The 21603-nt window shown below is 38.9% G+C and overlaps 1 long non-coding RNA gene across 1 annotated transcript; it reads right to left on the reverse strand.

The window, feature by feature from the left end:
* Positions 1-412: 412 nt before the first annotated feature.
* LOC132659995 (uncharacterized) lies at positions 413-21381 on the reverse strand. Its single transcript, XR_009601125.1, has 2 exons — positions 21290-21381; positions 413-4250 (listed from the first exon to the last, which is right to left on the reverse strand). It is a non-coding gene; the product is annotated as an uncharacterized LOC132659995 (long non-coding RNA).
* Positions 21382-21603: the final 222 nt, after the last annotated feature.

Genomic DNA, 21603 nt, shown 5'->3' on the forward strand with positions numbered 1-21603 from the left:
GTGGATCTTGAAGTGTCAGGAAGATCTGTTACAGAGAATATATTTGTCCTAAAATGGCCATTTTTGCACATGCTTGTGGCCCCATCTCATACTCACTTCACGTATGAAAGACTAATTCGAGTAGATCAGCTGCTCTCTAACTAGATACAGGAAGCAGTCGCAAGTTTCAGGATTACAGAGGTAAAGAGAAAGACCTGAGAAAAGAAGTAACGCCATTTTCCATCAGGTACTGTAGTCTTCTTCATGGCTACTTAACATGTCAATATTTGCATCTCTGACACAGGATTTGGCAATCCATGCCTCCTGAACCAAATCCAAACTGCCGCCTGCCTGTTTTGTTACAGCTTGCCAATTTAAATTGTTTCAATATTTTCAAATGGTTGTAAACAAATCAAAAGAAAATCATATAAAATTGTCAATATCTGGAAATAAAATTTTACTGGAACAGAGTCATACCTACTTGTTTATAAAAGTAGCTTACTACAGCAAAGTTAAGTAGTTACAACACACCATACGACCCTGATGGCCCAATATTTTTGCCATCTATTCATTTACAGAATAAATTTGACAATCCTATATCTAGTAGGAAACTTCCAGGTTGAACATACACAGAACTCAAACTCATCAAACATGTTTACTAGGATTCTTAATATTAAGCAATATTAAACTATTACTTAATTTGAGTGGGTGGCTGTATATAGAGGGCTTCCCTGGTGCTCAGATGGTAAAGCATCTGCTTGCAATGAAGGAGACCCAGGTTCAATCCCTGGGTTGGGAAGATCCCCTGGAGAAGGGAATGGCAAACCAATGCAGATTCCTTGCCTGGAGGATTCCATGGACAGAGGAACCTGGTGGGTCATAGCCCGTGGAGTTGCAAAGAGCTGGACACAACTGAGCAACTAATACACAAAACACTGTATGTAAAGGTCAGGAACAGAGTCTGACATACAGTGAGCACCAGCTAAGTGATAGCTAATCTTCTCATCTGTAATCTTGTATAACTTGAAATTGTACTTTTAGCTGCTGCTAGGATTTACTTCTGATTTCATTATTATTATTTTTTAAACTCAACAAGCCAAGTTTCCATTCAATTTATCAGGTAAAGTAAAAAGTCATCTAAATGTTGCAAGTCAAACCAGTAGAAGTCAATCACCATGCCTTGTTTACTCTGAAATATGTACCTGGATTATGAAAAGATGTCACTATCCCTCCAATACTGTTTCCAATAGAATAATCACGGTAACAGCAGGTAGCTGTTCCTTCCAAATGTCAAGCATTTTAAATGCATATTTTCACTCGCCTCTAATGACATCCCCACAAGGTAGGGCTATTCCCAATCTATAAATGAGAAAAATGGGGCTCAGAAAGACCAAGGAACTTGCTCACAGTTGTGGTTCGTAAGTGGCAGATCCAAGACCCCAATACTCTATAAATCTCAGGTCGCCGCTGTAAACTGTATCACTTTTTCTTTACGGTTTCTGGCTTCAAGTATCATTCACTCCTCTACTCAGTCCTCTTTCGATAAAAACTGCCATTAACAAGCTGGTTAAGGAGATCTACTGGTCCAACTGATGACTGGAAGCAAATTTAATTCTGTCAGACAAGGCCCTTGTGTTAAATTCACAGCCTTGCCCTCTTCAGCGCCCCCTAGTGGCCTCTGTGGGCCCAGCAGCCGGGTTGTCCGTTGGCCTCCTGCGGTGACAGTCTGCACTACAGCAAATGGGCACGCACGTACTGGCTTCTCTTGTGAATAACTGTCATTCAGACATTGCTGTCCTGACCTTTGCTTGTCAGGAAAGTGTCCTGACTGCTGTTCTCTCTAAGAAAGGAGCTTGACTGAAAAGATCAGCGAGCCTCACAGCCCTTGACTTTAACAAGGAAACTGTCTGTTCTTTCCTGGACATTTTGGTTTTCATAACCCCGTTTTTTTGATCCTCAATAAGCATACTCTGGGCATGAGAGGCTTCGGTGTTCTCTTCAAAAGTCCACTCCCTAAAGCCAGAAAGAGAAAAACAAATATCATATAACGTCACTCATATGTAGAATCTAGAAAAATGGTACGGATGAATTATTGACAAAGCAGAAATAGAAACAGAGATGCAGAGAATAAACGTATGGCTACCAAGCGGGGAGGAAAAGTGCGGGATGAATTGGGAGACTGGGGTTGACCTATGCACTATATATAGTAGATATATATATACATATATCGTGCGTGTGCTAAGTCATTTCAGTCCTGGCTGACTCTGCGACCCTACGGACTGTAGCCCTCCAGGCTCTCTGTCCATGGGATTCCCCAGGTAAGAATACGGGAGTGCACTGCCATTTCCTCTTTCAGGGGATCTTCTTGACCCAGGGATAGAACCCACATCTCCTGCATTGGCGGGTGAGTTCTTTACCCCTAGTGCCACCTGGGAGGCCCCATACATGTACATATGACCATGTGCAAACCAGATAACTAATGAGAACCTGTTGTACAGCGCAGGGAACCCGACTCAACGATTTGTGGTGACCTAAATGGGAAGGAAATCTAAAAAAGGCGGGATATATGCATGCCTATAACTGACTCAGTTTGCTGTACAACCAAAATCGACACAGCATTCTGAAGCAACTCTACTTCCATTTTTTTTTAGTTCACTACTTAAAAACAGAAGACAACACAATAGTTTCAACCTAGTTTTCTAAATTAGCTAATTTATTAGCTCATCTGAGAGTATATTCAACTGATAATTGTTTTTTCCCTCACACGTACTGCCTCAAATTGAATTTGCCAGTCTCCGGTGGTGTGTTTGGGACTTTTCTCTCTGCCAAACTAAGATCCTTTTTAATGTGTTGATTAATAAACACCACCATGTTTGAGGCTTTATAAGACCCCATACAATGGTTGCTTAATAGATCTTTCTTGGCAGCCTCAGAACTTTTTTATGATCTTTCCAAATATGTTTAAATAATTTGATTCATTTCAGCATAAGGTTGAACAATAAAGCTATATGCTAAGCAGATACAAAATGAAGACTATATCATCCCTGTCCTGGGGGTGCTTTGCTAGTTAGAATGGTACTAAGCTAAAGACTCAGTGCTTGAACCCAAATACACTGAGCATAAGAGTTCATTGTGCCCCCTCCCTGAAAAAGGTGTGTAAATATCCAAGCTCCTGCTACCTAAACGTGACCCTATTTGCAAATAGTGGTTTTGCAGATGTAATCAATACAAGAAGAAGTCATTAGTATGAACACTAATTCAGTATGACTGGTGTCCTTAAGAGAAGATGGAAGTTTAGACACACACAAACAGGGAGAATGCCATCTAAAGACAGAGGCAGGGATTGAAGTTCTGTTGCCATGAACCAGGGAATAACTGGAGCTGCAAAGCACTGGAAAAGGCAAGGAAGGTCCCGGTCCTGGAGGCTTCGCAGGGAGCATGGCCCTGCTGACCACTTGATTTTACACTTCTAGGCTCCAGATCTGTGAAAGAAAAAGTTTCTGCGGTTTTAAGGCACCCAGTTACGGGCACTTTGTTATGGCAGCCCTAAGAAACCAGTGCTGTGGATACACAAGTCCTATACATAAATGACTATGGCAAAAAGCGAGGGCTCGGAGTCCTGACAGTGATATGAAACGTGAGGAAGGCTCAGAATTGGGAGTCCAGAAAAGTTTCCTGGGACAAAGACACAAGATACAGATATGTAGGGTTGGCAAAGTTCAGACATCTGGAAACAGGGAGCAGGGCTTTCTAGATGGAGGGACAGTCAATTGCATAGATATTGACTAGCAGAAAGGAGAAGCACAGGATGACAAGGTGGAAGGAGAACTGAGGGGGGAAGCTAGACGGACGCTGGGACTAGATGGCGTGAAAGGTCTGAATGCAGCGGTGTTTGCTCTTAGGGAAACAAGGAAACCATTGAAGGCCTTTGAGGAGGTGAGTGATAACACTAGGACTTTGTTTAAAAAAAAAATCACTTTTTTTAGGATAGGTTGAAGAGGAGAAAGATTGGAGACAAGGAGGCCAGTTAATAGGCTATTACAGTAACCCAGGATACAGGCCAATAAGGAATTGACCTAGGATAGTTGTGTGATAATTGAAAGAGAAAGGAATAGGAATATGAGGCATTATACTTGCCTGTCTGTGTCTGCCTTCTTATACGGAGCTGTCTCTCCTTGAGGTCACACACCATACTGCTCTGCAGTCTGAAGGTCTGGGTCCAAATGCCAGCCCCATCCCATACTAGCAAGTTCCTCTCTGGGTGTCTCTGTCTGTAGAAGGGGGATACAAGCAATGTCAGCCACATGGTTTGGTGTGAGAGTGATATAATGATATAATGTGTGAAAAGCCCAAGAAATGTTAATAATGGTTATGATTATGCCACTCTTAATTTTCACTGATACATGTTCTGTGTAGTGCTTACCACATAAAAGATGTTAAGTCTTCTGAATAAATTAATAAATAACAGATGAAATGTATGGAATGAAGTGGGTGCTACTGAAAAGAGATAACAAGGGATCAGTTGATGGAACAGGCACTAAAGAGGCAGAAGGGAATTAAGGGAATCAAAGGAAAAATTGGCCTTGGAAAGATAAAGGACTTTTTGCCTAAGTATGTATACACATTTTGAAAGTCTGAAAATCAAGCGTTTTAACTACTCACACTTGGTAGTTTGGGTTCTTGATCTTATTTTTTGCTGTTTCAATATGACTAAAGGTACACAGAGCACATCAGATGGGACTTTCTCCAGATCAATGAAGATCAAGGAAAACCTACTTGTTACATCCTGAGGGCATGTTGTTTTACTTTCTAAATGTAATGGGGCATAGACAGTATTTATAAAGGTCACAGGGTGTTTCTTAATAAACATGCATCATTTGCAATATAAAGAGAAGAATTAAATCTTTACAGATATTAAAATATTTCCATCTTCTAAAGCTCTACAGTAGATTTCACAAAACACAGAGTATAGTAGCTTTACTTGACATTTAAATTGTCGCTTTCTTGACTTGACAGTTGGGGCACCAGTATATTTATGCCACTATGTAATTGGTCCACATTGCTTACAACAAGATGAGGAGTTAACAGCAATATACTTAATAATGACCCTGCCAGGAATAATTTAATATAGTATATCAACTATTAAAGTATCAGTATCATGTGCTAAGAAGTAGTAGCTAAGATAAATAAATCTAGTTAGCAGCATCCAGGAAAAGAGCTCTGGGAGAATGGAAAGCTATAGTGTATTTTCATAGTCTTCATATTTTAGAATAGGATTCCTATCAGAGTTAAATGTAGGCCATTTCAGAATCAAAAACAATCAAAAGTTAGAGTTGGAAAGGAAATTAAAGACTCCTTTCTCTTCTCTAATGTGTAGCATTAGAGAGGCCAGGAAATTTGCCCAAGAACATGAAAAGGAAGCCGGTAGGACTGTGCTGGCTCACTGTTTGAAGGCTGGCATTGTGAAGGATCTGGTGTTCAGTAAGTTCCTGTGTGTGTGTGTGTGTGTGTGTGTGTGTGTGTGTGTGTGTGTGCTCAGTCGTGTACGACTCTTTGTGACCATATGGACTATAGCCTGCGAGGCTCCTCTATCCATGGAATTTTCCAGGCAAGAACACCGGAGTGTGTTGCTATTTTCTACACCAGAGAATCTTCCTGACCCAGGGATCAAACGGATGTCTCTTGCCTCTCCTGCACTGGCAGGCAGATTCTTCAGCACTTCGTCACCTGGGAAGCCCCTTCAGTAAGGAGTTGCCCTGAGAAAACCAACTAAATACATGCTTGATGGAAACTCTTGTATTCTTACAGCTCAAACATTAAATATAATTATACTTTCCATTTTGAATGAGGAATTACAAAGAATATGTAATGTGCCATCTTTTTAAACAAAAAATTATTTCCCTTTAATAATGCTCTTTAATATTTATCTTAATGTCTAAGAAAAAAACTAAAACAAAAAGTGCAAAAGTGAACTCAAGGATAATTTGAGCTACCAAAAATGATTATTTTAAGTGAGTCACCTATATTGAGAATGAATAATTTTATATTACATTATGTAAAAAGATCAATTATCTTTAACCTTGAAAACTATAACTGTGAATTATGAAAATAAGATGATTTAATTTGTATCTTTAAATTTCTTGTTATAATTGCAATTTTGCACTAATTTTTCATATAATGACTCAACTGTTCATTGATTTGTATAAGAAATACTTATTCCAAAAAAATTGTGTAATGATATATTCTACCCTTCAAATCTGAATTTCATATCACAGAAGCAAAGAGGCTCATTTCTGTTTTCAAGATTCACCTTTTAGCCTTTTGGTTTTCATATCACTCCCTAGGCAAAGCCCATCACATACAAACCATGTTGCTTCTTCCCTCCGACTTGAGTCTCACATTTTATGGGCTGTGTATGAGAGCCAAGTGGTTTTCCCAGGTCACTTTGTAAACCTTGACTCTTGCACTTTCACTCTTCAATCAAACTGAATTGGATAACATAGCAACTGATACTCTTCAAAGCACTGACATTATATGACAAGATGCTGACTGACATCAATACTGGTGTTAAAAAAGGAAGGACATTCCACTGGGCATTAATTTTCTTAGTGCTTAGTTACTAATTCGTATTTTTAATTTTAAAAGAATTTTATATTGAAACATAGTTAATTTACAATGCTGTGTTCGTTTCAGGTAATCACAGCCATGTGATTTGGTTATACATTTGTCCCCCTTAACACAACATGATTGTCTATTTTCAGGTAACAAATAATGGATGATACTTTTGGACACTTACAGAAATCATATGATGTTTTATTTAAAGTTCCAGGGGATGCACTGTTTGTGTTCAAAGTATCACAGATATCACATTCAAATGGAATTTTCTGAAAAGCATTAATTACATTTGAATCATCTTAGAATGATAATCCTGACTCACTTCAATATCCATCAGCAAAACTGTCTAAAGATTATTATCTCTGCTACACCTGACTTCTCCAGATTCACCCATCATATTAGTTTTTACAGAAAGTTTCCACTTTTCCAATTGAATCAAGTTCAGAGTCCATAAGATAAAAGGAATTTAAACTTAAAGAATATGACATTTCTTCCATTAGCCTCTAAGAATAAAGTTCTCCCAACCTATTTTCAGTTTTAATTTCACTTTCTAAAGGCTTAAGAGTGATTTCATGAACAGATACGTACTCCTTGAGATAGCCTTTGGGGGCAAGATGAAAGTTATGCTATGTGGTTTAATATACTAGTATTTGTATAATTTATATAAAATTATTTATATTTGTTTTCTTCCTTAAACTGCACTTTAAAAATGACAGGCTGACTTCTTAATGGCAGGAATTATAAGCCTTCAAATATCCTAAATGACTACATACTACTTGCATATATCTTGATTTAATTTATTATAGCCAAAACAAACAGAGTAAACAAACTTGAATAAAAGTAATTTTGCCACATTTCTTATATAACTTATCTGGTTGTGTAACTTACAGAGAAAGATTACTTTAGAAGAGTCCTAGTTTATGATTTATTCAAATACTAAGAACCACAATCCTAACAGCAAGAAATGCAAACCCCTGTGATTATTCTCCATTCAGTACAGAGAAAAAAATGTTTTCTGACTGGTCTATTTTATATAAATTCTGACAATACAATTTCATTTATCTTTCCACATAAATTTCAAGATAAGTGTTCTGAAAGTCTTTTAAAAATTAGTATACAAATTAGTATATAAAAATGACTTGACACACAACATTGGCAATATTTGATGAGCTTTGCTGTAATTAAGAAGAACCACTCTTTTATTTCAACTTAATTTAGCTGCAATCTAGCAAGTATTTATTAAGCAGCTGCCTCAAAGTAGCAACTGTGGAGATGTGAAAGAGTACAACAGTTACTTCCTCCCTCAGATTATAATCTGTGGAGGAAATAATGCTTACAGATCTGAAACTATCACAGACTTAAGAGACAAATTACAGTTGCCTTAAAATTGAGGGAGCCTCCCCCCCAGACAGCTACCTAGGTGCCCCCAACTCTTTGGTGCCCCCAACTCTTTGGTGCCTCCTTCCTTTTAATATGTAAATACTGTAACTTTACTTTTTCTCATGTGCTATGAAAAACCCAATCACCACTCCACTAGATGGGAATCATTGGTGAAGCATTTCCCCTAGTGTCCTTTGGCTTCAATTTTCTGATTTTTACATTCAACATCTCACTTCTGCAGCTGCTACCCTTGGTCTGCACAGCTTTGCTCCCCGCTGGCCACCGCTTGGATTCCCTCACTCCTTCAGGATACCGCTGACCACAGGACAGAGGTTTCCTTAAGATCTGGCACAGCGGAAGGTGGGGCTTTCGGCACAGGACAGACATTAACTTAAAGCTAATAAGTGTATATATTCTTCAGCCTGTCCCAGGCATGGGTAACATCTCACTGTCCACGCTCCCTTAGCAATATTAGCTACATTTTTTCAGACTCCATGGCATCTCTTCCCCAGTATTTCCAACTTCCTACCCTCTCTCATACACAACCTCAGATAATCCATATTTCTGCTCTTTAATTTGAAGAATTTGGCAATCTTTCAGTAATCTATGCCATAAGGAAGCTTCACTATTCCCAGAGTCAATTAGAGTTTTTCCCCTAAAAAAAGAATCCTCTCCCCTTACATGAAAAAGTAACTTGTCTAGTATATGAAAAGTGATTGTAGTCAATTCCTGCTTTGCATATAAATTTTCATCTTCAGATTTCAAGAGCAAGTGAGGATCAGTAAAAGAGAGTTCTCTGCAAGCTGACTTGTCCATCAGGATTTGTGCAGACCATGGGACCTGGGCCAAATGCAAGGGTCATTAGTATCTGAGTCGATTGAAAAGAGAAAGATACACAGCGGAACAAACAAATATGAAACTGTGCGTGATTCACACAGGAGAGTGAGAGAATTACTTAATGAGAATCGAGAGGTGGTGAATGGCGGAAAATGAACTCAGAGAAGTAGTTTGGTAGCCAATTATAGCATAACTAGAGAGCATGAAAAGAATTTAAACTTGGAATAATAGGAAACAAGAAATAGAGACTTTGTGGGATTCCTTAACACAGTGTGGGTGAAGAAATCTTTGATGTAACAGAGATGGGTTGATGGAATAAAGGCCTCCAGCTGAGACAGTCTATATGATAGAGTGGTAACTGTGAGGGGAGACAGGAAACGCGCCAGCCTGGAGATCCTGGAAGGGAGGACACCTGTGAGAACTGAGAAATAATGCAAAGGGTCCACCTGCCTGGGCTTCAGGCCGCACACAGCTGCACCATCCTGATGCATTTAGCAATGAGCTGGGACAGAGAGGTGGGTACGAGAGAGGAGCTATTTACCCTCCAAACCACAGGGGTTGTTACCAAAGCTACAATTTAATGGTACTTTTCTACTCAGTTTGCCTCTCAAGATTTTTCCTTTGTTCCTCTCTAAACGTATGTAACACGGTTAGCATAATTTAAAATATGTATATATCTTAATCTTTTACAAACTATTTTTGTTGTTTTTTTATTATAACAAAGACAATAAATATGGAATGTAGAAAATGTATAAAAGAAACAAAATAAAAGCATCAATGACCCATCATCTAGAGATACACCTGCTAATATTCCTTCAGTAAATATACTGTATTTTTAACAGGTTAATGCGTTTAATTCTGTCTTCTGCATAGTTCGCTTGTATTGTTTTTTAAACTATGGCTTCTACAAAAGCTTTCTTAAAAAGACAAATTCATTAAGCTTTCTGTCCTTCGGTTTCCCCATTTAAACCAATAAAGAAAAGCACACTTGATATCTTCTGGGTATTGCCGGGGCAGAATGGTTAAAGAAGGGAAAGTGGGAAGACAAGTTTCTGAGAGAGACTTGCAGTGACAGAAATGTGTCTTGGGTTTTGCGATTCCATTCTTTTTGGCCCATGACATTAACCTTCTCAAAAACTTGATGTTTTTAAATGATTCATGTTTAATAAAGAGAAGCAATGGGAAAGTATATGAAGGCAAGAAAAGTTATTTTGTACTTTAAATTTTCACTGACTTCAAGATCTGCAAACGTTTGTTTTTTAGGTACTAGATTCAAAAGAGAGGTTTTCTTCCTGCCTCCTATGGTAGCCAGGAATGAAAAACCATAGTAAAATACACTATTTGAAATCAAAGGCAACAGAATATTCTGGGACATCATTTATTTTATTTAGTAACGCTCTCTATAGAAAACTCAGTAACTCCTAAAGGGACCTATTCTTTAGAATGGAGAACTATTTTCTGTCCATAAATGATGACTTTATTTCTAAAGAAGAATGACTTGCCATTATCTTCTCAGGGTTCTAAACATAGACCAGTTTAAACTCTGCTATAAGCTGTAATTTTTTAAAACAGTATAACCATTGCTTTTCTACTCTCAGTTCTGACAATAAAATATATTTCTTATTTTCAAAAGTTTTATAGACCTTAACTACTTCCTGGAAATAAAGTGTCTAGGAAGAAAGAAGGAGCTACCTTGGTTAAGTATCTTGGAGATTTGAGATGAGATGGTGAAAGTTTGTCAATAACTAGTATATTGACTTTAGGTCATTTAATCTCTCTGTGTTAAGACTTGATTCTAATATGCTTTCAACCAGTCTTCTCATTTAGCTAAGCCATCACTTACACAGAATATTAGGAGAAACAAAAGAAACAATGGTTTTTAAGCACAGAGCCTATAAAAGAGTGGCTATATACAGAAAAGTCAAGTTGTCCAAAGGACCCACGGAATGACTTCACTTCACACATTTGGCAATAAGATGCCTAGTGATCTCAGAGCAAAACAAAATAACCACACTTTTGACCTTTTCAGCATTGCAAAATGCTTAGGAGAAAACAATTTGTTTATTGCTTACAGTAAACATATTACCTCAAAGACATACAATTTCACTTCTTAGAAAGAGGAGACATAGGTCAAAGTCACGCACGTGTAGTTCTGCGTGAATATCCACTGATGCTTTCAGATTAGAGAGAACTTTCAAGTCATAATCCTCAGCCTCCTGTTCACCTTCCCTTCCCTTGAGAGGCTATCACTCTAGAACTTCATGCCATGCAGTGCTTTGATTTCCGTGAGCTGAAAAGGGCACCCATCCCAGAATACACCTAGAACATACCAAGACAAGGAGGGCAGAGGATAGGCAAAAAAAGAACCAGCTACAAATTTGTCATCTGGTCCTGCGACTTCCAGCATAGCCTTGAAATTTTAACTTTATATTCTCAGCAATACCACTTTTCAGAGTTGTGCGCTATCAACTTACAGTTTGAGAAGAGGGCTATTGTTCATGCATTGTGAAAGGAAACAAAAGTTAGGTCACCAGAGGGCAACGGGTTTATTCTTGCTTATTTTCTGATAAGTAACAAACATTTATTCAGTACCCACTATATGCACAGTGCTGTGCTTGGTCCTCCTGGGAAAACATGAAGATACAATAGGTTTCAAGAGCTTTCATTTAATTAAGAGAAGAGATGAAAATACATCACATAGGGGATGCCTGGCAGACAAAATGAGGTCCAGTGGGCCAGCAGCCGCTGGGTCACCTGAAGTTAGTTAGAAATATGGACTGTCAGACTTCCCTGGTGGTCTGCTGGTTGAGAATCCGCCTGCCAATGCAGGGGTCCATCCCTGCATGGACCAGAGTTCCATCCCTGGTCCGGGAGGATTCCAGACGGCACAGGGCAACGAAGCCTAAGCGCCACAACTACTGAGCCTGCGCTCTAGAGCCCACAAGCTTTAACTACTGCGCCTACTCACCCTGGAGCCCAGGCTCCGCAACAGGAAAAGCCACCACGATGAGAAGCCTGCGCAACGCAGCTAGAGGAAGGCTGTGTGCAGCAGTGAAGACCCAGCACAGTCCAGAAAGCTAAACTAAAAATTATAAAGGCATCTCAATGTTGCAGTCACCTCTGGCCTCACTCCCAGCTACTGTCTTGCGTAACTGTAATAAAATATGCATTTTAAAAAAAGAAAACAAATAGGGGCTCGCAGGCCCCACCCCAGCCCGCCTGCATCAGAAGTTGTAGCTGAACAAGATTCCCAGGTGACGCACAAGAGGTGTAAGAGGTGGGGATAAACAGAACAATGCTTTCTCCCCTCACAAATCTATGCCACATTAGAGACGGGCCCTGGTCCAACCCACATGCCAAGAGTGAACATGCATGTTCACGGAGGACAAGGAACCATTTAAATGGAATATGCCGAGAAAGCAGGGCTTCCCTTGTTGCTGGTCAGTAAAGAGTCTGCCTGCAATGCAGGAGCCCCAGAGTCGATCCCTGGGTTGGGAAGAGCCCCTGGAGAAGAAACTGGCAGCCCACTCCAGTGGCCTGGAGAATCCCATGGACAGAGGAGCCTGGCAGGCTACATTCCATGGGGTCACAAGGGTCGGACAGGACTTAAGAGTGTAAACCACCACCATGCCTAGAAAGCAGGAGAGACACAGACAGCCTTAGCAAAGAGGCTGTTGTTTGTTTATTAGTGCCACTGGAGTACAAAAAAACCCTGATTATCTAGCTTGCTATTTGTAAACCTCTAAAAGGTAAAAATTACTTCTTTAAAGTGGGAGAAAAAAAAATCTATTGTCTGAAATTTGTCTACATTACAAAGATAGATAGTATCTGGAGGTTACTCAGTACTGTTCATAAAAAACTGTTTCTGATTTAGTGATTACGATTCTTGTTTCATTTTTTCTGGAATTAGCATATCTCTATATTAACAAAAATATATCAGCTAAGGAAGATTTTACTCAAAGAGCATTTCAGTTTGTATATAAGGGGGAAAACAGTATCAGGGTGAGCTGTGAAAGGCTGAAGTATGTAGTTTAAGTACACCCTAAGCAATATAATGTCAAAGTACTTTCATATTTATTGGAAATCAATAATAGATAATTTTTTTACTCAATAAGGATAAACTTAAAAACCAGTTCAAAAGTGATGACTGACTTTGGCATAAAACATACAACATTTGCTTTATGTCACTGGACCATGAAGGAAACACCTAAGAATTTTCAGTGATTACTAAATTGCTCTTCACAGTACTGATTACACATTGTACTATATTGTGCAATTAGGTCAATGTATAATTATTATACATTACCATTATATTACTATTCTTATACCTTCGTTCTTTATTCTTTCAGATTCGTTAAAGAATCAGCAACACTCCTTGAAGCTAAAATAGATTTCATTTACATTAATGATGATTTTGATTAGTTAATAGAAAATAATTCCATGTAACTTTCTGTACTGAATTACCTCTTACAGTTTTTTCACATGACTCTCTACTCTTTGTTTGATATTAGCATTTGTGATACGAAATACAGTTCAAAGAAGTAAGGTGTTCTTATTCTTTTCTGATTCCATTTAAATGCAGAATTAATCACATTAATCACCAAGTGTGATTTCTGAAAGTCACATTTGGTCATTGAAGGACTATTTTTTCTCCTTCTTTGTGAACCTCAATTCCCAATAGTGATTAAATCTTAATATTAACTAAGAGATGGAAAAAATAGCTGTGATACTAAAATTTAAACTATACTCTCTTCCCAGTATTTTTGTATTAATGAGAACATAAATTTGTAAGAGCCTGGCAAAGGCATTTGCTCCCACTCAAAGTATTTGTCCTGCTTAGCCTGATGCTATGGGATACAGGTTAAGAGAGGCTGAAATACTCTATGTAAATGGCCAGTCCTTTTTCAGTCTGGAGAATGTTTTGTGCTGTTCTTCTATTTGTTTGTTTTTGTCTTTTAATAAGATATCAGCAAAGTATTAGTTGACTCTAAAATGCAAATACTTTGGGAAATAAATATGTAAGTACATATTGGGAAAAATATAAAATATATATAATATACATATATCAGTGTAACATATGAAATGTGTAAATTTATATAAAATGTCAAATATTAAAACTTTTAGTTCCAGATTATAAAGTTTTGGTTTGTCATATACCTTAATTAACACATAAATATTTCTTCTTAATGTATCGTCTAATGTATTCTACAATACATTTATTGTAAAAATACAACTTGGATTTCATGGTCATTATGGTTCACATTTGAGGTACAAAAATTATTTTAAATAGGGTGAGTAGTTTCTATTTTCTCAGACTCTCCAGCACCTATTTCATAATCATATCCCCATAGTTGCAGTTCCCTTCAATTACAAACAAAACTATTTTAACATTTTAAAATATGGAAAAGAACCAATATCTCATTTCTTCAGTATGAGGTAGCCACTTTTGGGGTCTCATACAGACTCATGGAGATGTTGGTGACCAAAATAAGCTTAAATCAACAGTTGACTGATTTTTCAAGTCACATAATAAGAATGAATAAATTAGATAATGTCAATTATGAAAACAGAATAAAATAAAAATCATAAAAGAAAAATCTTACGTAATGAAGCCAGGATCAAGTAAGGAAGAATATTCTTAGAATTATAGACTCCTTGCTAAAGTTATTCTGTTCATTTTCTTAATGTTTGTTGAGGAATCATAGCCAGAGTTTTCCTATACATAATCTATTTGTGAGTGAAAATCTAAATCTTTATGGAAGGTTTACATATTCTTTAAAATAGTACCCTGCCATTAGAAACTTCTATGATGATGGATAAGTATACTGTCATTCTGAAGACATAATGAATACCCATATGGAACCACAAGATGGCCTCATCTGCTTTACAAAACTCAGGGTAAATTCTCTGAAAAACTCTACTTGTAACCAAGAGAATATCACCAACACTCCTGCTCTTTGGTTAAGTGTTTGTGTGAGAATTTACTCAGATACAGGAGAAGAGTGATGTGACTCCACCTTGTCCTATGCTGCGGTGTATAGAAGGTTCTTTCCCAGAATGCAAACTAAATGGCATTTTATATGCAATTCAGTTAATTTCACAACATGTTAGATACAAAGTACCTACTGTGTGAGAAGTGCAAGGCATTGTGTCAGGTCCTGCTGGAGAGAAGGGTGTAACAGAACAAATTTGACACTAGATGAGAAGACTGCCTCTCATAAGATGGAAGGAGCACAGTGACCCTCAGTATTCTTAGCCCCCACCAAAAAATAGTGCCATGAGAAAGATTTCAACAAGGAGTAGGCCCTGGTGGCTCAGATGGTAAAGAGTCTGCCTGCAATGCAGGAGACCCACGTGTGATCCCTGAGTCAGGAAGATCCCCTGGAGAAGGGCATGGCAACCCAGTCCACCATTCTTGCCTGGAGAATCCCGATGGACAGAGAGGCCTGGTGGGCTACAGTCCACAGGGTCGCAAAGAGTCGGACACGACTGAGTGACTTTCCCTTCAGGCAGACATAAAAAAGGACAGATAATTTCTTAATAGAGAATTCTGAGGGAGGAGACATTTGATCTACATACCAGTTATGTTTTCAACTCCCATATTCAATCACACGTTAAAAAAATAACCACCTCCCCTAAACTGTGACCAGCTTAATTTCATGGCTTTTGGTCATCACACAGGCATTTGCTGGAATGTCAAAAATTCCTTCACGGTCTCTCTCTCACCAGTCCAGCACTCACTGTCTACATCACGTCCATTGTTGGGCCTCCTTCATATCTCCTCCATGTGTGAAGGGAACTCTGGACCTCTGCTCTACTTAGACCTGATAAGCTGCCCCTAAGATTCCCAATGAGAAGTGAAAAAAATCATCTTTACACTTCTCCCTCTATTTTTTGGAGTCTCCTCCAAAACGTTCTGCAGTTATTATATATCTCTCCTATGGAGGATACTACTTTGGGGTGGAAAGATTTGATGGCAAAGATCCTTGCAGTGAGCGCAAATGGACAGCTCACTGAGTCATGGCTGTGATTTTGCCACACTGAGATGACAGCATGAAGCAGCCCCTTCAGGCTGCAGATAGGTAATTTACAGAGGTCAGGATGATGTCCGGTTTGTCCAGGTGTGAGGAGAAGGAAGAGGTGGCTCTGTCAACCACTCCACCCAGAATGAAGTTATGATACAGCAACATGATAGAACAGCCATTTTCTCAGTCATTCCTCCATGAACACAGTACATCTAATCTATGTTTTATCCAGGTACTTGTCTCTTTGAGACCAAGCCTGAATCATCTCTAAATTCTTAGCACCTAGCTGAGTCCCTGACTTAATCTAGGTTTTTCATCCATTAACTAATCAGCTAATTACTAAAGAAGTTCAAGAATGTATATTGAATAATGTTACTAAGGGATAAATCACTGAATATTTGGAAGGAATGATTAAAGGAAGGTTACTATGCAGTTCTGATAATGGTGCTTATATACTATTTCATTTTGATAATGTCACCAAAAAATTATTCTAAGTTTTCACACTGGATAAGTTCAAATCACAAAATGGACCCTGACATCACCAATCTTGTGCTTTAAAAAGTATGAAAGCCAGATTATAATATTAAGTCTATGTGAATTAGTAACCAGTAATATTTAAATATATGACAATTTTTCTGGAATTAACAGTGAAAGGGCTGTTTAAAGTTTCACTTATAAATGGCAACCCACTCCAGTAGTCTTGCCTGGAGAATCCCATGGAGGGAGAAGCCTGGTAGGCTACTAGTCCATGGGGTCGCAAAGAGTCGGACACGACTGAGCGACTTCACTTTCACTTTCACTATGGGCACATAGGTGCACCCAACAGTTATTTTTCAAAAAGAAAACTGAACCACTGATAAGTTCATGTGGTTACCTACTCAAAAAGCAACCAGAATTCTCACTGTTTATGAGGCAATTACCAGTGAAGCACTTAGGGACCACTGCTACAGAATGTGACCCAGACTCTTCCACGGCTCCTATACAACATCAGTTCAGTTCAGTCACTCAGTCGTGTCTGACTCTTTGCGACACCATGAACCGCAGCACACCAGACCTCCCTGTCCATCACCAGCTCCTGGAGTTCACTCACACTCATGTCCACTGAGTCGGTGATGCCATCTAACCATTTCATCCTGTCATCCCCTTCTCCTCCTGCCCCTAATCCCTCCCAGCATCAAGGTCTTTTCAAATGAGTCAGCTCTTCACATCAGGTGGCCAAAGTATTGGAGTTTCAGCTTTAGCATCAGTCTTTCCAATGAACACCCAGGACTGATCTCCTTTAGAATGGACTACTTGGATCTCCTTGCAGTCCAAGGGACTCTCAAGAGTCTTCTCCAACACCACAGTTCAAAAGCATCAATTCTTCAGCACTCAGCTTTCTTCACAGTCCAACACTCACATCCATACATGACCACTGGAAAACCGTAGCCTTGACTAGATGTAACTTTGTTGACAAGTAATGTCTCTGCTTTTTAATATGCTGTCTATATTGGTCATAACTTTCCTTCCAAGGAGTAAGCATCTTTTAATTTCATGGCTGCAGTCACCATCTGCAGTGATTTCGGAGCCCCCCGCCCCAAATTCTGTCACTGTTTCCACTGTTTCCCCATCTATTTGCCATGAAGTGATAGGACCGGATGCCATGATCTTCGTTTTCTGAATGTTGAGCTTTAAGCCAACTCTTTCACTCTCCTCTTTCACTTTCATCAAGGCTCTTTAGTTCTTCTTCACTTTCTGCCATAAGAGTGGTGTCATCTGCATATCTGACACACTTTTTGATAAATTGAACACACCTTACACGTTGCATTTTTCCACCTGAGCGTGCTTATACATGGCTCTTCCCTGCTCACATTTCCCTTCATGACATTTAAAAAAACACGCTTGCTCCTTGGAAGAATAGCTATGATGAATCTAGACAGTGTATTAAAAACAGAGACATTACTTTGTCAACAAAGGTCCATATAGTCAAATCTATGGTTTTTCCAGTACTACTCCTAACGGATGTGACAGTTGGACCATAAAGAAGGCTGAGTGCCAAAGAATTGATGCTTTTGAACTGTGGTGCTGGAGAAGACTCTTGAGAGTCCCCTGGATAGCAAGGAGATCAAACCAGTCAATCTTAAAGGAATTAAATCCTAAATATTATTTGGAAGGACTGGTGATGAAGCTGAAGTTCCAATATTCTGGCCACTTGATGCGAAGAGCCAACTCATTGGAAAAGACCCTGAGGCTGGGAAAGATAGGAGGAGAAGGGAGCGACAGAGGACAAGACAGTGGCATTATATCACTGACTCAATGGACATGAGTTTGAGCAAACTCCGGAAGATAGTGAAAGACAGGGAAGCCTGGCATGCTGCAGTTCACGGGGTCACAAAGAGTTGGACACAACTGAACAACAAAGTACATAAATCACTCTGAAGTTTATCTCTTCTCAGGTTCCATCTCTTCCCTTGGACTTTCTCAATTTACTTTTCTTATTATTTTTTCTTCCAGTTTTATTGAGATATAATTGACATATTATATTGTGTAAGTTTAAGGTGTACAGAGCAGGAGACACAAGAGATGCGGGTTTGATCCCTGGGCTGGGAAGATCCCCTGGGGAAGGAAACAGCAACCCACTCTGGTATTCTTGCCTGGAAAATTCCATGGACAAAGGAGCCTGGCAGACTCTAGTCCATGGAGCCTCAGAGAGTTGGACACAAGTGAGTAATTAAGCAACAAGCATTAATCACAATAAAGTTAGTTAATATACCCTTCCCCTCACATCATTTCCATGTTATTGTTGTTACAGTGAGAACATTGAAGTTCTCCTCTCACAGCAGCTTTCAAGTATGGAGCGTTGTTAACTACAGTCACCACGCTTCATAGTTGCTGCTGTTCAGTTGCTTAGTCATGTGCCATTCTTTGCTGTATATTAGGTTCCCAGAACTTATTCATCTCATAACTGAAATTTGTATCCTTTAACCAACACCTCAGGATTTCCATCATCCTTCTGCCCTGCCAACCACCATTCCACTCTGTGTTTCTATGAGTTTGTTTTTTTAACATCACATATACAATGAGATCATACGGTATTTGCTTTTCTCTGACTTATTTCACTTAGAACAATGCCCTCAAGGTCTATTCATGTTGTCTCAAGCAGCAAGATTTCCTTCTTTTTTGTGCCTGAATAATATTCCCAGATGTGTTTGTATGTGTGCATGTGTGTTTCTTTATTTATTCACCCATCAGTGGACAGGTAGGTAGTTTCCTTGTCTTGGCTGTTGTGAGTAATGCTATAATAATGACCCAGTTAATTTTGAATTTCTGCCTTGGTTTGATAAATTTTTAAGGAAACATTGTAAATACATCTGTGCAGAATTCCAAAAGTGCAGACCTTGAAGGGTTATTTGTATAAGTCTTTGTAAAGTTGTACATGCTAGTCCCTTTGTCTAAAAGCCCATCCTTGCATTCTTGTTTTTCAAGATTCAATTCAAATGTCATCTTTCTTAGAAACCAACTCTTATATCCACACCATTTTACTGAAAAGGAGTCATTAATTTTGCCTCTATTTTTCATGCAACAGTTTATACACATCTCAGGTCTTGTATGTATATAGTACCTTCTTATAATCATCTCTTTACAGATTGAATTCCCTTTACTACATTTTAAGATCTGTGAGGTCGAGGCTTATCTCTTTTTAATCCTTACTTCTGTAACTCTTAGCACATTGTCTCTTTGCTTAGCGAGTGAATGGATCATTGCCTAAATCTTAAATAAGGCAAGAACAAAAATACCAGTGCCCTTATTTTGTGTACAAAGAAATCAAGGCTATGATAGAAGGTGTACAGTTTAACAACTCAGTGATGAAATGCAATTCAATTTCTGGGCCCTTAGTCTAGTGAGCTACTACCATCCCCTGCATCAGGCTATCTTCACAGCAAACTAGGAACAGTTACAGGATCATAAAGGCAATTTCATGGAACTACCAGGAAATGACAATTCAGTTACAAGTGGTTTCCCAGGGTTAGAACCCATCCTGTGAGTGCGTGTGGGCTCAGTTGCTTAGTTGTGTCTGACTCTTTGCGACCTCATGGATTGTAGCTCGCCAGGCTTCTCTGTCCGTGGAATTCTCCAGGCAAGAATACTGGAGTGGGTTGCCATTTTGTACTGCAGGGGATCCTTCCAACCCAGGGATCAAACCCGCATTTCCTATATCTCCTGCATTGGCAGGGAAATTCTCACTGAGCCATCTTAGAAGCCCTGAAATCCATCCCATACAAGTGTAACTTTTCTTTATCCAATTTTGATGATAATAATGATTATGTTTATTGAATCCTTGCCATATGCTAAGTAAGTTTTAAGCATTTACATGATTTAATTATCACAATATCTCATTTATTCTGTATTTTTTTAATCCCCATCTTATGGATGTGGAAAACAAAACATATAAATTCTATAATCTACCCATACCAAAACTGGGGTAAGTGACAAAATAAATTATATTACACAGTTTTGAATTAAGCCCAATGTTGTAATTGATTGTTGTTAACAGATTATTTTCACCATAGGAGCTGCCGTGGCCAGGTGTTTGCTCCTCACATACGTGGCACTCATTTGCACTTTCCACCGGAGAGCCCTACTGGATGACAGTGCCAAGGACCTCTGCTCTCAGTTCCTTGCCTTGAGCACACCTAAGTCTCCAAGCCTCTCTGTGACTGAAATGGGAAAAATAGAGCATTGCCTCTCTTAATTAGTCCCATTTTTATGAGAAAAAAAAAAAAAGAGGAAGGATTCTGTGAACTATAAAAGATCATACAAATGTAAATGGTATTATTAAACGCGATTTTCACAACACTGTCTGCAGTTAAGCAAGGACTTTATTGTGAACCTGGTACAGAGAACAGCTTCCCTGAGGCCCAGGGTTGCTTTACGGGCCTCTGCTTGCTCCAAGGGATGAGTCTCGGCTGGACCCGAGATCTGCCCCCCTGCCAGCACCTGTTCCACCACGCCATACTGCCTTTCTGCATGCGGAGTTTTGCTGGTTTCACGTCCATGTGATTCAAGCCTTCACTTTTGAAACAGAAAAAGAGCCTGAAATGTTGTGGTCTAACTTATTGGTCTATGTTTTGGATGCATAACTAAATAAAAATGAGAAACTGCACCATCAACTTGTAAGTGTTGTTTATCCATTAAACAAAAGCCCCACCAACCACAGCTGCGCAAGTCTTCACATGTTACCGTGATGATCAGTTTCAGACCTCTCTATGAAGTGGAAATAGATTTGAAGCTTCATGTTAATTTAAACATTTCTTTCTCTACCGAGACTATCAACAAGGCCACCAGTTGGCATCCTTTTGATTTAGCATTTAAAATAGCTCCTGATAATAGTAAAAGACCCTGCCATTTTCTTTACAGGGGTAGTTTCAATGGTTTCCATTCCAACTCCAGTCATTTACACGTTGTATACCTACCACGGAGCAGCAAATCACTTCCACAGCCTGATTTGATAGATGGACAAACAGATGTATGGGCCTTGGATATGTCCTTGGGACTCCTGAGTTTCTGGAAAATAAAGACAAACACAGTATATACAATTAGATTAATCATAAATATGTTCACATTTTTCATTCTCACACACACAAATATAACATTTAAACATTTTTCACTCAATCAATAAGAAACAAAACAATGTTTGTTAAATGCGTTTTGTCACACTGAGAATCCTAGATTTCTATTCCCTTTCTGGTATATCATTTTCGTGGTAACCATTTTTCTTTCTATAGTT

The sequence above is a fragment of the Ovis aries genome, chromosome 6 (assembly GCF_016772045.2).
Source record: "Ovis aries strain OAR_USU_Benz2616 breed Rambouillet chromosome 6, ARS-UI_Ramb_v3.0, whole genome shotgun sequence".
Taxonomy (NCBI): domain Eukaryota; kingdom Metazoa; phylum Chordata; class Mammalia; order Artiodactyla; family Bovidae; genus Ovis; species Ovis aries.